The sequence below is a fragment of the Euprymna scolopes genome, chromosome 6 (genome assembly GCF_053919585.1).
Source record: "Euprymna scolopes isolate OS-2025 chromosome 6, ASM5391958v1, whole genome shotgun sequence".
Taxonomy (NCBI): domain Eukaryota; kingdom Metazoa; phylum Mollusca; class Cephalopoda; order Sepiida; family Sepiolidae; genus Euprymna; species Euprymna scolopes.
In genome coordinates this window covers 143,568,353-143,582,148 of record NC_136487.1, presented here as the reverse complement: position 1 = coordinate 143,582,148, position 13,796 = coordinate 143,568,353, and the positions used below count along the sequence as shown (strand labels likewise).

The 13,796-nt window shown below is 31.3% G+C and overlaps 1 pseudogene; it reads left to right on the top strand.

Annotated features, from left to right (window-relative positions):
• The first annotated feature begins 3,699 nt into the window (after positions 1-3,699).
• On the top strand, positions 3,700-3,824 carry LOC145278577 (U2 spliceosomal RNA; annotated as a pseudogene).
• Positions 3,825-13,796: the final 9,972 nt, after the last annotated feature.

Here is a 13,796-nt window from a genome sequence, read left to right as displayed (position 1 = left end):
TCATCATAATCATCATGAAACTTCCTTTACTGGTGTCCGGATTGTGAAAATCATGTAAAAATTCAGAGCCAGCCAAACAACATCTATAAACCCAGCCAGAAAAGAGATATGATTTGTAAATTCACACATGGGTAAAATTTAGATATTTTTTTTAGTTTCCAGAAGTAGAAGATTGCATTTTCTTGTTGGATGATTATTGCATGTTTTTTTTTGTTTTTTTATATGGAAATCACTCTAGACAAGGCAGGAGACCACTTAATGTAAGGAGCTTAACAAAAATGAAAGATGATTATTGCAAAAACAAGAGATGCTTTGTGATCTTAGTCTTGAAAAAACCAAAACTGTATGTAGAAGGAAAACAGAGAGCAGGAAGAGAGTTCCACAACATTGCAGTCCTTGGAAAGGAGCTGCTGGAATAGGAAGCTGTATTACAATAGGGTATTAAAACAATGAATTGATGAAGACCTCTAGACTAATGAGTTAAACAAGCTGGAACAAAGGAAGCAGGGAATAGATGAGACAATTTTGAAGAACACATGGCATAATAGTATTTATGGAAAAGACTGAGACTAGCACCATCAAATTGGAAGTGGAAGGCAGATCGTAGCTTGGACCAGGTCAGGAGAGCTTTGGAAGATCGAGATGAACTAACATCCACTGATGGACACAGCCTCAACACAATGTACACATGATCGTTAGCGTTTAGAGAGTAGTTTACCACAGTGGTGCCACACATGCACCCAGAGTGCCATGAATATATACAGAATGTGTAGGAGTTGGTGTTTTCCCTTCGTGTTTTGTATTTTTTATATGTATAGGTTGGAACGATAAAATTATCGCCCTAGAAAAGACGACATGATTTCATTTCCATTTGATGAAAACTGGTTTTCTTTGTTTTGTTGCGGACCATCTACTAGTTGGCCAGTTGCGTACAAATCTCAAGAGCGATAGAAGCCTTCTATCATGTCTGAAAATGATACAATGTTAAACAAGCAAATTTGCAGATGTGCCGCTATACAACTCATGCTCTCTACCGATCCAAGTTACGAAAACAGGACCATTGCCAGCGCCTTCAAAATGCATTGGTGGATTGCCATGAATAACAGGGACATACATAGGGTAATGAAAACAAAGTTTCCGGTTACAGTTATGGTCTTTGGTGCAGTTTCTAGTGAAGGCCACATCATGCTACCTCGCACCTTCGAAGTCGATTTGAAAGTCAACACTAAAGTGTACCTGGATGTGCTGAAGAGTGTGGTGATTCCCTGATGCAATCAGGTAGCCATTGGCAGACCCTGGGTGCGGCAGTGGGACTCGGTGCCGACCCTCAAGGTTAAAGAGACCCAGGCTTTGCTACAACTTTGTACCCTTCTCTTATTGACCCTCCCTCCTACCCCGAGCTGAACCCAATGGACTACTTAATTTGATCATATGTTGAAAACATTACCAACATGACCTCTCATAACACCAAAGCCAGCCTGATCACCATCTGCCGAGTATTCGCTGAGCTCTTACCGGCACTTGTGAAAAAGGCATAGTACTAGTTCCCGGGTGATTGAGGCTGAAGGCAGCTACATTGAATAGATATCAACTCTACTGCATAATGAAGTTATCTGAATTTATATTTTCAATAAAAGTTTTAAAATAAAGCTGTAGTGTTGTTTTCTTTAGGGAAAAAACTTCATCATTCTACCCTGTAATTATGAACCCTCTCAGCAACTGATAATGCGTAAGAGACAACGACAAAACCATAAGATGAGAAGACGAAGGAAAAGAAATCTATGGCACACAACGTTAGGGCTGGCGATGTTGTCGAGTGGGGTCCCACGTTGTGCCACACCCCTTCTTTAGGGGTGCTGGCTTCAGTCTCTTCAACCTTGCTACATTTTCCTGCAGCAGGAAGGAAGCAAATATTCGGCACTAGTTCGATTCATGGGTTTTATCTAGGGGAGATAACTAAAAACTCAAATTTCACTAATTGTCTTCAAAAACTGTTCTCATTAATAATTAATTTTCTACTTTATCGTTTTTCATAATTTTTGGATATTTTAATTATTGTAACATTACAATTAAATAGATACTATTGGTTTTAGTTTGGATTCAATATTTCGATTTTTATTAATGAAAACAGTTTTCAAAGACAATTAGCAAAAATTGAGTTTTTAGTTATCTTCCCAAGATAAAACTGCCGACCGATGCCAAGTAACCTGAACAATTATTATAATGATCGTTGTTCATGTTAAGAAAATTGAATGTTTAGAAAATATGTATCGAGGCGAATCAGGTATTTTTATAGATAAAAATATTTATGGTAGAAATATATATCAGGAATGAAGCGTGGAATGTTAGAACATAAACAATGGAGATGATTTAGTGATGTCATCAGGTGATCTTAATGGTGCATGTACTAATGACATAATGAGATAGTTAAGAGAAGACGCGTACAGTTCATAGTTTAGAGTGTAGAGAGAGACTTAGGGGAGTTGAACGAGTTAGCACAGAAGATATTGTCCCTGCGTTTGGAAGCTGGGAGAAATGCGAAATATATATATATAACTGTCGCAAACTCTGAAACACAAATAAAGTTATATCAAATATATAACCTATTATTGTTTGGTTTCCTTCGGAGGAAGATGAACTTGTATAATGAGAAAAGACGAGGCACAGCGGAGAGAGGTATGTTCTTTGCCTATGTGCTACACAGACTAAATATTAATAAACTGCTTTATTGTATGTGTTGCACACCGCCGCATATTGACCATGATAGACGCTTTTGTTGGCGTACACACAATAACACTCATAATCTATATATTAATACCATAGTACCTTTAATGTGCATATGTCATGCTTTTTTGATTATAAATTACTCGATTGGGCGATCCTATTTAGTACAAAGAAGGATAGAAGATGATAAAATACTATGAACATTAAATTAATATATAGATATGCTAATTCAATGTTCGTAGTATGTTACCATCTTCTATCCTTCTTTTTAATAAATAGGATCTCCCGATCACTGAAGATGCAATGTAGAAAAAACAATTATGTTGCTTTTGGGTGGTACGTGTAACTAAAATATATCTGCTTAGTCTTCTGTCTAGGATCCAAGGGTACTTATAAAAAAAAAAAGACTTACCTCCCTTTCTGATAAATCTTTTTTCATACCTTATACTCTTTTTAAGGCCTCTTTTCATTGACCAAAGGTTGTTGCTCATCACTCAATCATGGCAACCTATTTATTTAACGGGATGTGAACATCCCTTAAATCGCTCTCTTCATTCAAGGACCTTGATCTAGTAGGAACATATTTTTTCCTCTCTGTATTTATCGAACTTGACTGAGCTGTCTGTCTAATGGACATCAAAATTAGAACTTATTTGGATTTCTTAAAAAAACGCAAAACACAATTTGTTTTGCAACTTGAATATTTAATGTTTGTATTATTTCTTTAATGTTCAAAGCATATTTTATCTTTTTCTGACTCGTAATTTTTTTTTTTTGTCATAAGTCCAATACAGTTTTACCTGGTCGAAAACACAATATAGTATTTGGTCTGTCTAAAGATGGTATAATATCATGGGTGTTTTGTTCGCCTCGAGTATCTAAACAATGGAAATATATCACCAACTCCTGGATATCGAAGATAAACCATAATAACCAGATATATTCTGATACTACATCAACCAGATTACTTAGATAAATACTTCTTGGCCTTTTGGCCAAGATCAACGTGTAGTATCTGTTCCAGCAAATACTGCAAGCAAAGACCATATGTGGGGGCAGCCCCACATATAACACCTTGATCAATGTAGGGGCAACCCTTCATACCAATTGTCACTATCCAGCTTCCCTACTCCCCGGGGAGTTGGTCCCCATTTCTCCTTCACTCCTCACATTAAACATCGGCCTTGTGCCTAATTTGCTCGGTGGGTGAGCAAATAAATACCCTTTTGGCTAAGATCAAAGTGTAGTATCTGTTCTTCAGATGCTGCACTTCCATTTCTTGTTCTCTTTCGGTGGAGGAGCACTCCTTCACGACTGAGACAATTTTTTATTTTTGTACCTTTTCTCCACGTTAAAAAACGATCCTGGTGTCTAACTCTGCCCCGTGGGGAGGCATTGTAAATAGGTACAATAATATTACCGAGGTCTTCATTCACGCTGAACGTTCACAAAATGCCCGGCAGCAATATATATTATATATGAAAGATGCTGCTGTGGAATTTCCATAGGCCCCGTTAGTATATAAACAAATATGCAACACAAACTAACGTCAGATAGTCAACTAAAATAAATTTAATGGGTTAGAATCTTCTTTCTAGAAAGAAATTTTCTGAGAGAGTAAAAGCTAAAAAGTTATTTGTTCACTGATTGGAATCTTGCCTTCAGTCAAAACCCTAAATGTGTAACAAAGTGTGTGTGAGCACATTGAAAGTATCAGCAGCAGCATAGGATGGCCAGCATGCAAAGAAATTAGCAGCAGCAGAAAAACGTGCATATGCAAATTAGGAAGTATGTGTGAGAACAGGAAGGAAAGAAAAAGGAGAAAAAATGCAACATCTGCTCGGCTAGAAACAAAGTTGTTGTTGAGGAGAACAGACGTGTAAAGATGTGAGAAATGGCCGGCACACGGCCCCATGAAGTCAGAGAAAGAAAGTCTACATCAAAGAAAATGGACATGCAAATAGCAAGAATGAGAATAGGCCAGTTATAACTAGCATGCGGTCAGAGGAAGCAGAAACGAGGACCTAGTAAAATGAATATTTGGCAACGAGATACTTTTAAGTGGCATCGAAAGTAATGGGAATAAAAACGTTTTTGTAAAAGAGAAAAAAGTGCTGACCCAGATTTTGTTTATTTTATTATTTTACCTATATAAGAGCCAGGTACGTCCAAGGATGGAGTATTTTGCCACATTTGGGCAGGAGCTGCTAGAAAGACCTTATCCTGCCTTGACGGAGTTTAAAATAGACTTCGTAGCCTAGTAGGGGATGCCCTTTTCTCTTCCCTGCAACCTTTTTCTCACAGAAGAGACTTTGCGAACCTGTCTCTGCTTTATCGTTATTTTCATGGAAAGTGCTCGTTTGAGCTCCAATCTATGGTCACAAACTTTCACGAGAAACACTCGTCTAGCTGAAAACCCTATCAATAATTTCCCCCACTATTTATCCGTGCCAAAATCTAAACGTAGATTCCATAAACAAAGCTTCTTTCTTAGAACTGCATGCCTGTGGAGCTGTCTTTCGTTTGCCTGCTTTCTAGCTGATTACAATATGGTTGTCTTCAAGTTCAATGTAAACAAGTTCTTGATGAGCCGTTCCACTTAAGTAATACAATTTACCAAACTTACACTATAACGATTTCTATGATATTGTCCGATTGACTACTATACACTCTTTAACCCTTATCCTCAAGTGGCCTCTGGGCCTTCATAAGTGGTGACTTCTATGTAAAAAAAAATGTATTTCCAGTTTTCCTTTTGGGAATTGCTGAAGTAAAGCGTAACGGAAATGTTACAAATGGTTGCTCTCAAGGCCTGATATAGGAATGGCCTTGACTGTTAATATTCTTACCTAATGTATTCTGCCGCTGCAATTCAAGAATATTTCATTATAATACAAATACATTGTACATTTATTGGTTACCTTAGTTTTATTTCTTTAAATATAAATACAATGAGAAATGTGTTTGATTTCTAAGTACCAAGTGAATGCAGAAAATAATGGACATTTAGAATTGAAGGGGGGGGGTGATCAAATTTAAATAAAGTAATTTAAGTTAAATATTAATAAATTAACAATTATAGATTTTTTTTTTGACAAAAATTGTGTCTCTGCACTCTTTGCTAATTCACGTCCTCCCCCTCCCCAAATGAGATTATACAGCTTTTAAGCGATTACATGTAAAACTCCTGAAAAGATTAGGTGATAAAAGGAAATTAAAAAAAAAAAACATATTTTAGATTTTAGAGTGGGAGATCACTTTTGCATATGAATTTTAGGTGCAAGTTCAGAATTCAACCTAATTTAAAAAAAAAATACTTAAACATCCTTATGATTTATTCACTTGTCATGAAATGAAAATATCACATTCCAAAAGTCATACAAATTGATCAAGTAGTTTTATTTTTAACTAAGAAAATTAAATATTATGAGTAAGGAAACAAAGGGACTGTCTTATGTCGCCATCTTGAAAAAACAAAGGCAGATAACGCCACAATAATTCAAACTTGCGAGATCAGCATTGTAAAATAAATTCTTTAAAAATTAGGTTCTTCTTTGTTATAAAAGCAGAATTCGAAATCTTGAATTTCAAGTAAAAACAATGGTATCAACTTAATTGTTATGTCACAATAATGAACATATCCAAAAATTACGACAAAATGATAAAATAGAAAATTAATTATTAATGAAAATAGTTTTCAAAGAGAATTAGCAAAAATTGAGTTTTGCAAAAAAAAGAAACTGGCAAGTTCTAATTGTAACAAAAGGGAGGTAAATATTTTCTGAAACTTGAAAATTTTTGGCCAATTTAGCAAAATTTAATTTTCGCTAATTGTCTTCAAAAACTGTTTTCCTTAATAATTAATTTTTTACTTTATCGTTTTTTGTAATTTTTGGATATTTTCATTATTGCGACATAGCAATTAAGTAAATACCATTGGTTTTATTTGAAATTTAATATTTTGACGTCTGCTATTATAACAAACTGTAAAACAAATTGTAAATTTTTAAACACTATAAAGCAATTCATGTGAAATCGTTAGTATTACAATGCTGATCTCGCAAGTTTGAATTATTGTGGAGTTATCTGCCCTTGTTTTTCGAAATTCGCAATTATAATGAAGAAGTACCAAAAATTATTTTCTTTATAAAAAAAAAAAAAAATTACTTGATCAATTTACATGATTTTTGGAATATAACATTTTTGTTCTTTGAAAGGTACATCCATTATAAAGATATTTCTGTATTCTTTTTTTTTTAATTAGGTTGAATTCTGGATTAGAATCGAATTTTACATTAAATAATCACCTACTTCTTGGACGAGATAATGTTTTTGAGGACATGTAAGCAATTAAAAATAATTTTTCTTTTTTTCTTCTTTAAATATTTAAATATTTGCTATTTTCTTAATAGCTGGCGCTTCTATGCTATTGGGACGAAATTTTGGCAATCGTAATACTGAATTTCACATTGAAACAATGGTATCTACGTATTCCTCATATTTTTACAATGATTTTATCCAAAAATTACGAAAATCGTAAGGTAGAAAATTATTTATTAAAGAAAATAAAAATAGAATTTGATGAAAACGATCATAAGACGCAGGAGAGTTCAAAAGGGAGGTAATTTTTCGTTTTATTTAAACAAGATGCCGGCAATTTTTCACCTGCTAACACGATTAAAGTTCTTTTGTTGAATAATTCAGTAATATTCAGGTAATTTCGACTGCATAATTTGGAAGCTACCATTTTTACTTATTAGAATTGACAAAAAAATCAGTTGAAACCATTGGTTTATTTGAAAACTCCATTTATCAACCACAAAATTTCATCCCAATTCTGTAAAAGCGCCTAATTTCTTGTGGTTCAATTGTGGGTACATGAGTGTTAAGGAGTTTTCTGAAAGCATATCCCATAAATTATAAATTGACTTTTAACGGTCCCATCATACCCAAGTCACACAACCCTTTTTTATTTTTTTCTTGTTTCAAATTTTTGTTTTATTTATTTTTCATATTACCATCCGAACTTAGGGTTAGTGGTAGAGATAAGTAACGGTATGTGTTTTTTCATGACTTAATTAAATTTGATTTGTGTTTAAATTAACTTCAAAAATCAGATTTTAACCAAAAAACACCAGCCTTGACCGACAAGATTTGTTACCCTTCCTCTAATACATGCACATACTATATTATATATTATCTCCCTTTAAAATTTTTTTTATATGTCCTGGTATTGTAAATGCTGAGAGGGACAACGAGAAGATTCGGAAACAGTGAAATGAATAATATATTAACAGAAATACAGACAAGTATGTTAGTTGAGTGGGAACACTGCTCAACTCTGAGTCTTAGGTCCAGACTAACTGGAAAGCAGAACCTGCTTACCGGGAATTATGTCAGGAATAGTCTATCGCTAGAATCTGTAGGGGTGCCACCCCAACAGTCTTTTAAAATACCATTTTTTTTTTTACTCTATTTCACCACAAACAATGCATATTGCCACTTGGATGTAAAATGTGTGCACCCCCTCCCCACACATGCATGCATGGTTAAAAAATTATCATAATTCCTTCAAATTGTTGTATAACGAGTAGTTGTGGAAAATGTATGCATAACTTTTTTTATTGTTTTTCATGCGTGCAAATGTATATGCTCATATCTATTGGTTTCTCTATACCTTAGTGACACACATTATCACTAATATCGTTTATTTTGTCAACCAAGCTCGTTGGGTGTAGAGATAGAGAGACATGGATAGGTTGGTGACCACGACAGAATGCAATAACATGTCTGGTCTACATTCTCTGATCGCTTTCTCACTCTGTGTCCTTTGCTTGTTTATATTGACTGCGTTCCTTTATTCCTTTATCTGGGATGGATGTCGAATTCTGGGATATATTTACATCTTTACTCTATTCACTATTTTGGGGAATCTGGTGTTTTCCAGCATTGTCTGATTCAAATCTGGCACTACTTGGCCATAATCCAACTACAATACTATCTGGTCTGGAAGTAGGTGATCATTTTACATTAAATTTATGTGTGAAAGTGATCCTTCATTTTAAAGTTAAAAATGTATTTTTTTTTTTAATTTTCTTTTTACCATATACTTTTATCATGCTGTTTTCATGCAATCACCTAAAATAGTAGAATCTAATTCTTCATTTTTTTTTTTTTAGAAGAATTACCACAGGGTGCAAGACTCAAATAATACCAATTTCTTTTTACAAAGATAATCTTTTGATGTAGTAAATATGATTTACTTTTCAGTTTGTTGAATCAAAAACTATACATTGCAGTGTTTGTTGTTGTATCCGGGTTGGTTTCATTTATCTGATTATGCTGGATCTGGGGTAGAAACAGATCGATTCGTCAGCATCTTTCTGCTTCTCATAAAAAAATTGGGACAGGTGCTGAAGCGTTGGCAGCTGAGGATGCTGACAAGTTGATTCATTTCAATCAGCCATATTTTGTTTCAACATGACAAATCAATGAAACCCAGATACACCCAAAAGATATTGTAATGTATAGTTTTAATATAAAATAATTTATATTAGCTGTTGTAGAACCTATGATCAAGTACTTAATTGTTTTTGTTTTTTTCAGCTAACTTGTGATACATGCTGTCATCCTACACTGATGATTGCGTAAGCATGAAACAATAGTGTCTGCAGGTATAAAAGAATAATTATTATTTAATTATATATATGCATACATATAGGTTCTAATATAAACATATTTTTTGTAGTTTCATATATGTATGTATATATATATATATATATATATATATATATATATATATATATATATATATATATATATGAAGGAGAGATAGAAAGAGAGAGAGAGAGAGAAGAGGGGATTTAGAGAAGGTGAGAGAAAGACCATGTCGACGCCACTTATTTATAGAAACTGTTGTAATTTCAGTTATTAATATTTGGCTACGGTTACAGCAGATGAAAAGATTTCATGTTCAAATTCTGGATTAAAAAGTTTTCTTTGTCCTTATTTATTGATCGATTTATTTAGCACTTCCAACGACCAAACTTTATTAATTAAATATTTATTTATTAATTTAAATTTTTCTAACTTAAAAAATCCAGAATTTGTCTTCGTTCCCTGTTCAGGTGCAAATCACACACAAAGAAAAAATAAATAATTATACATACACAGATACATATACACAATGCATAGTATTATATCGTACGCAATATATTTACATTTCGTTGAATTACAAATTAGCGACTCCACTGAAAAAATAAAAAAACGTTTTAGTTTGCGAGAGCATTTTGAGCACATTATTGCCAGAATACGTCATTATCTAATCTTGGGATTAATATTTTAAAATCCTGAATTCGACATTTTAAATTGAAAATTTTGGGCCATTTTTGTTTTAATTTGAAAAAAAAAGTGCTATTTCAAAACTAACCCCACTTCCTAAAACAAGTATTTCATTCCTGATGCAAACCTCTACCTCTATAAAAGTTTCTATTTATTTGCCCCCACCCCACACACACACCACCAAATCAGAATTAAATACAAAATCGGTTTTCAATGTGATCTAAAAGGGACAAAAATAAAAATTTCCTTAGCCTAGAACGATTTTTTCTTTACTAAATGGGGACAAAAAAAAAAGATTACATGTAGTATCAGAACAGATACTACACTTTGCATTATTTATTTGCAAGAAATATAAAATAATTCACATTTAAAACAAATTAAGCACAATCTTTGATCTAAAGTGATAAAAATTCTCACCTACACTAAACTAAAATCATTTCAATAACTACAATAGCATATTTACATTAAGGGTTCATCTGATAAGTGGGATTTGAAAAGCCAGCACCCTAGAAAAAGGGCACTCTGACCTGCAAAAATACTTGAACAGTCCCTGCTACATTCCCTGGTATGCCCCAGGCGATTAGCAATAAACTGACCTCATCTCAAAGATTGAGAAAGCAAAGCCTGGAAATATGGACCTCCTAGAACTGCACAGGACACAGGATCATACACTTCGACCAACAAACCTTCTCAGCAATGATCTAGGCTCTGTTAGATTTGGTGTCAAGGGAAAACCACCAGCCAAGGAAGAGTCTCCTTCATAATAGTCTGATACATCCTAGAATAGAGTACTGTTGTCATATCTGGGGAGGTACTATTCAGAACACTATCCTACCTTGGCAAACCACAAAATCAATTTTGAAATCTAGTGGTGAATGAGCTCTTCTCAGTGTTTTTCATACAGAAGAAACGTTGCTAAACTCATTATTTTCAAGGTAGGTGCTTGACTGAGATGCCCCCCCCCGTAAAACACTCATAGCAAAACTCGTTGAGCTACAACCACTATAAAGAATTTTCCTTCTTCCTCTTTATACCCAAAACTAAATGAGCCTTCCATAAAAAAAGTTTTTTTTTCAAGAATGCCCCATCTGTGGGATATAATACCAAGGAGAGAAGGGGTGCTTTGCAGTTGTTAACCACAACACGTTTTTAAGTCCAATGGTAACAGATTCTGGTCGAGCCATTCACTTAAATAATAAAATTATGAGCATTGCAACCATCGTTTTCAAATCCTTTCAAGGTGTTGTTCACCAACCACTGAAAATCTTGAGCTGCTTTTCGGCCTTGATAAGTGGTGACTCATTAGTACTAAAAGAGATTTATTTTTTAAACATATTTTTGAAAAAGAAAAATGATTCGATAAATTTCTAAATAAAAAATATCAATTATTATTGACAATGTGCTTTCAAACACTAAAATAAAACTATTTTCAACGGATTATTCAGACCAATGTTATCATCTTGGATATTATTTTCAAAACATATTAGCTGATGTAACCTCTGACCTTTTCAAGTGTGTCTTGCAAGCTTTGGAATATATTTAGGATTTTGAAATAGACCCATTATTTGATCCATAAGGATAGCTCGTTCTCGTTCTGTCAGACTGAAATCGTAAACAATATGTAATTGTATTCTTACTGAGGATTGAACCTTCAACGTCGAGAAGACTGTCACTTTGAAGTGATGAATAAAGAACCAAGTGTATTTGCTGATTAAAGTTACTTCCGGTGTTGAAAATAAACTGTGTCACTTAATCTGTGGACCCTTTACGTTTTCAACACTATTATCTACTCGCTTGGCACAACGGGCGCCCATCTTTTTTGACAGACATGATTTTTAACAATTACCCTTGATTTGAAGATTTTGCCAAATTACATTCCTTTATTTAATTTGAAAACCCTGCTATATTTTTATTTATTATGTAGTTTAATTATTTTTGTATTTTTATGTAGTTGAATTATATTTGTATTATGTAGTTGAATTATTGCTGTATTTAATATGTAGTTGAATTATTGTTGTATTTATTATGTAGTTGAATTATATTTGTATTTATTATGTAGTTGAATTATATTTGTATTTATTATGTAGTTGAATTATTGTTGTATTTATTATGTAGTTGAATTATTGTTGTATTTATTATGTAGTTGAATTATATTTGTATTTATTATGTGGTTTAATTATATTTGTATTTATTATGTCGTTGAATTATATTTGTATTTATTATGTAGTTGAATTATATTTGTATTTATTATGTCGTTGAATTATATTTGTATTTATTATGTAGTTGAATTATATTTGTATTTATTATGTGGTTTAATTATATTTGTATTTATTATGTCGTTGAATTATATTTGTATTTATTATGTAGTTGAATTATATTTGTATTTATTATGTAGTTTAATTATATTTGTATTTATTATGTAGTTTAATTATATTTGTATTTATTATGTAGTTTAATTATATTTGTATTTATTATGTAGTTTAATTATATTTGTATTTATTATGTCGTTGAATTATATTTGTATTTATTATGTAGTTTAATTATATTTGTATTTATTATGTCGTTGAATTATATTTGTATTTATTATGTAGTTTAATTATATTTGTATTTATTATGTAGTTGAATTATATTTGTATTTATTATGTGGTTTAATTATATTTGTATTTATTATGTCGTTGAATTATATTTGTATTTATTATGTCGTTGAATTATATTTGTATTTATTATGTGGTTTAATTATATTTGTATTTATTATGTAGTTGAATTATATTTGTATTTATTATGTAGTTGAATTATATTTGTATTTATTATGTAGTTGAATTATATTTGTATTTATTATGTCGTTGAATTATATTTGTATTTATTATGTAGTTGAATTATATTTGTATTTATTATGTAGTTGAATTATATTTGTATTTATTATGTAGTTTAATTATATTTGTATTTATTATGTAGTTTAATTATATTTGTATTTATTATGTAATTGAATTATATTTGTATTTATTATGTAGTTGAATTATATTTGTATTTATTATGTAGTTTAATTATATTTGTATTTATTATGTAGTTTAATTATATTTGTATTTATTATGTAGTTGAATTATATTTGTATTTATTATGTAGTTGAATTATATTTGTATTTATTATGTCGTTGAATTATATTTGTATTTATTATGTAGTTGAATTATATTTGTATTTATTATGTAGTTTAATTATATTTGTATTTATTATGTAGTTTAATTATATTTGTATTTATTATGTAGTTGAATTATATTTGTATTTATTATGTGGTTTAATTATATTTGTATTTATTATGTAGTTGAATTATATTTGTATTTATTATGTAGTTGAATTATTGTTGTATTTATTATGTAGTTGAATTATTGTTGTATTTATTATGTAGTTGAATTATTGTTGTATTTATTATGTAGTTTAATTATATTTGTATTTATTATGTAGTTGAATTATTGTTGTATTTATTATGTAGTTTAATTATATTTGTATTTATTATGTAGTTGAATTATATTTGTATTTATTATGTAGTTGAATTATATTTGTATTTATTATGTCGTTGAATTATATTTGTATTTATTATGTAGTTGAATTATATTTGTATTTATTATGTAGTTTAATTATATTTGTATTTATTATGTAGTTTAATTATATTTGTATTTATTATGTAGTTGAATTATATTTGTATTTATTATGTGGTTTAATTATATTTGTATTTA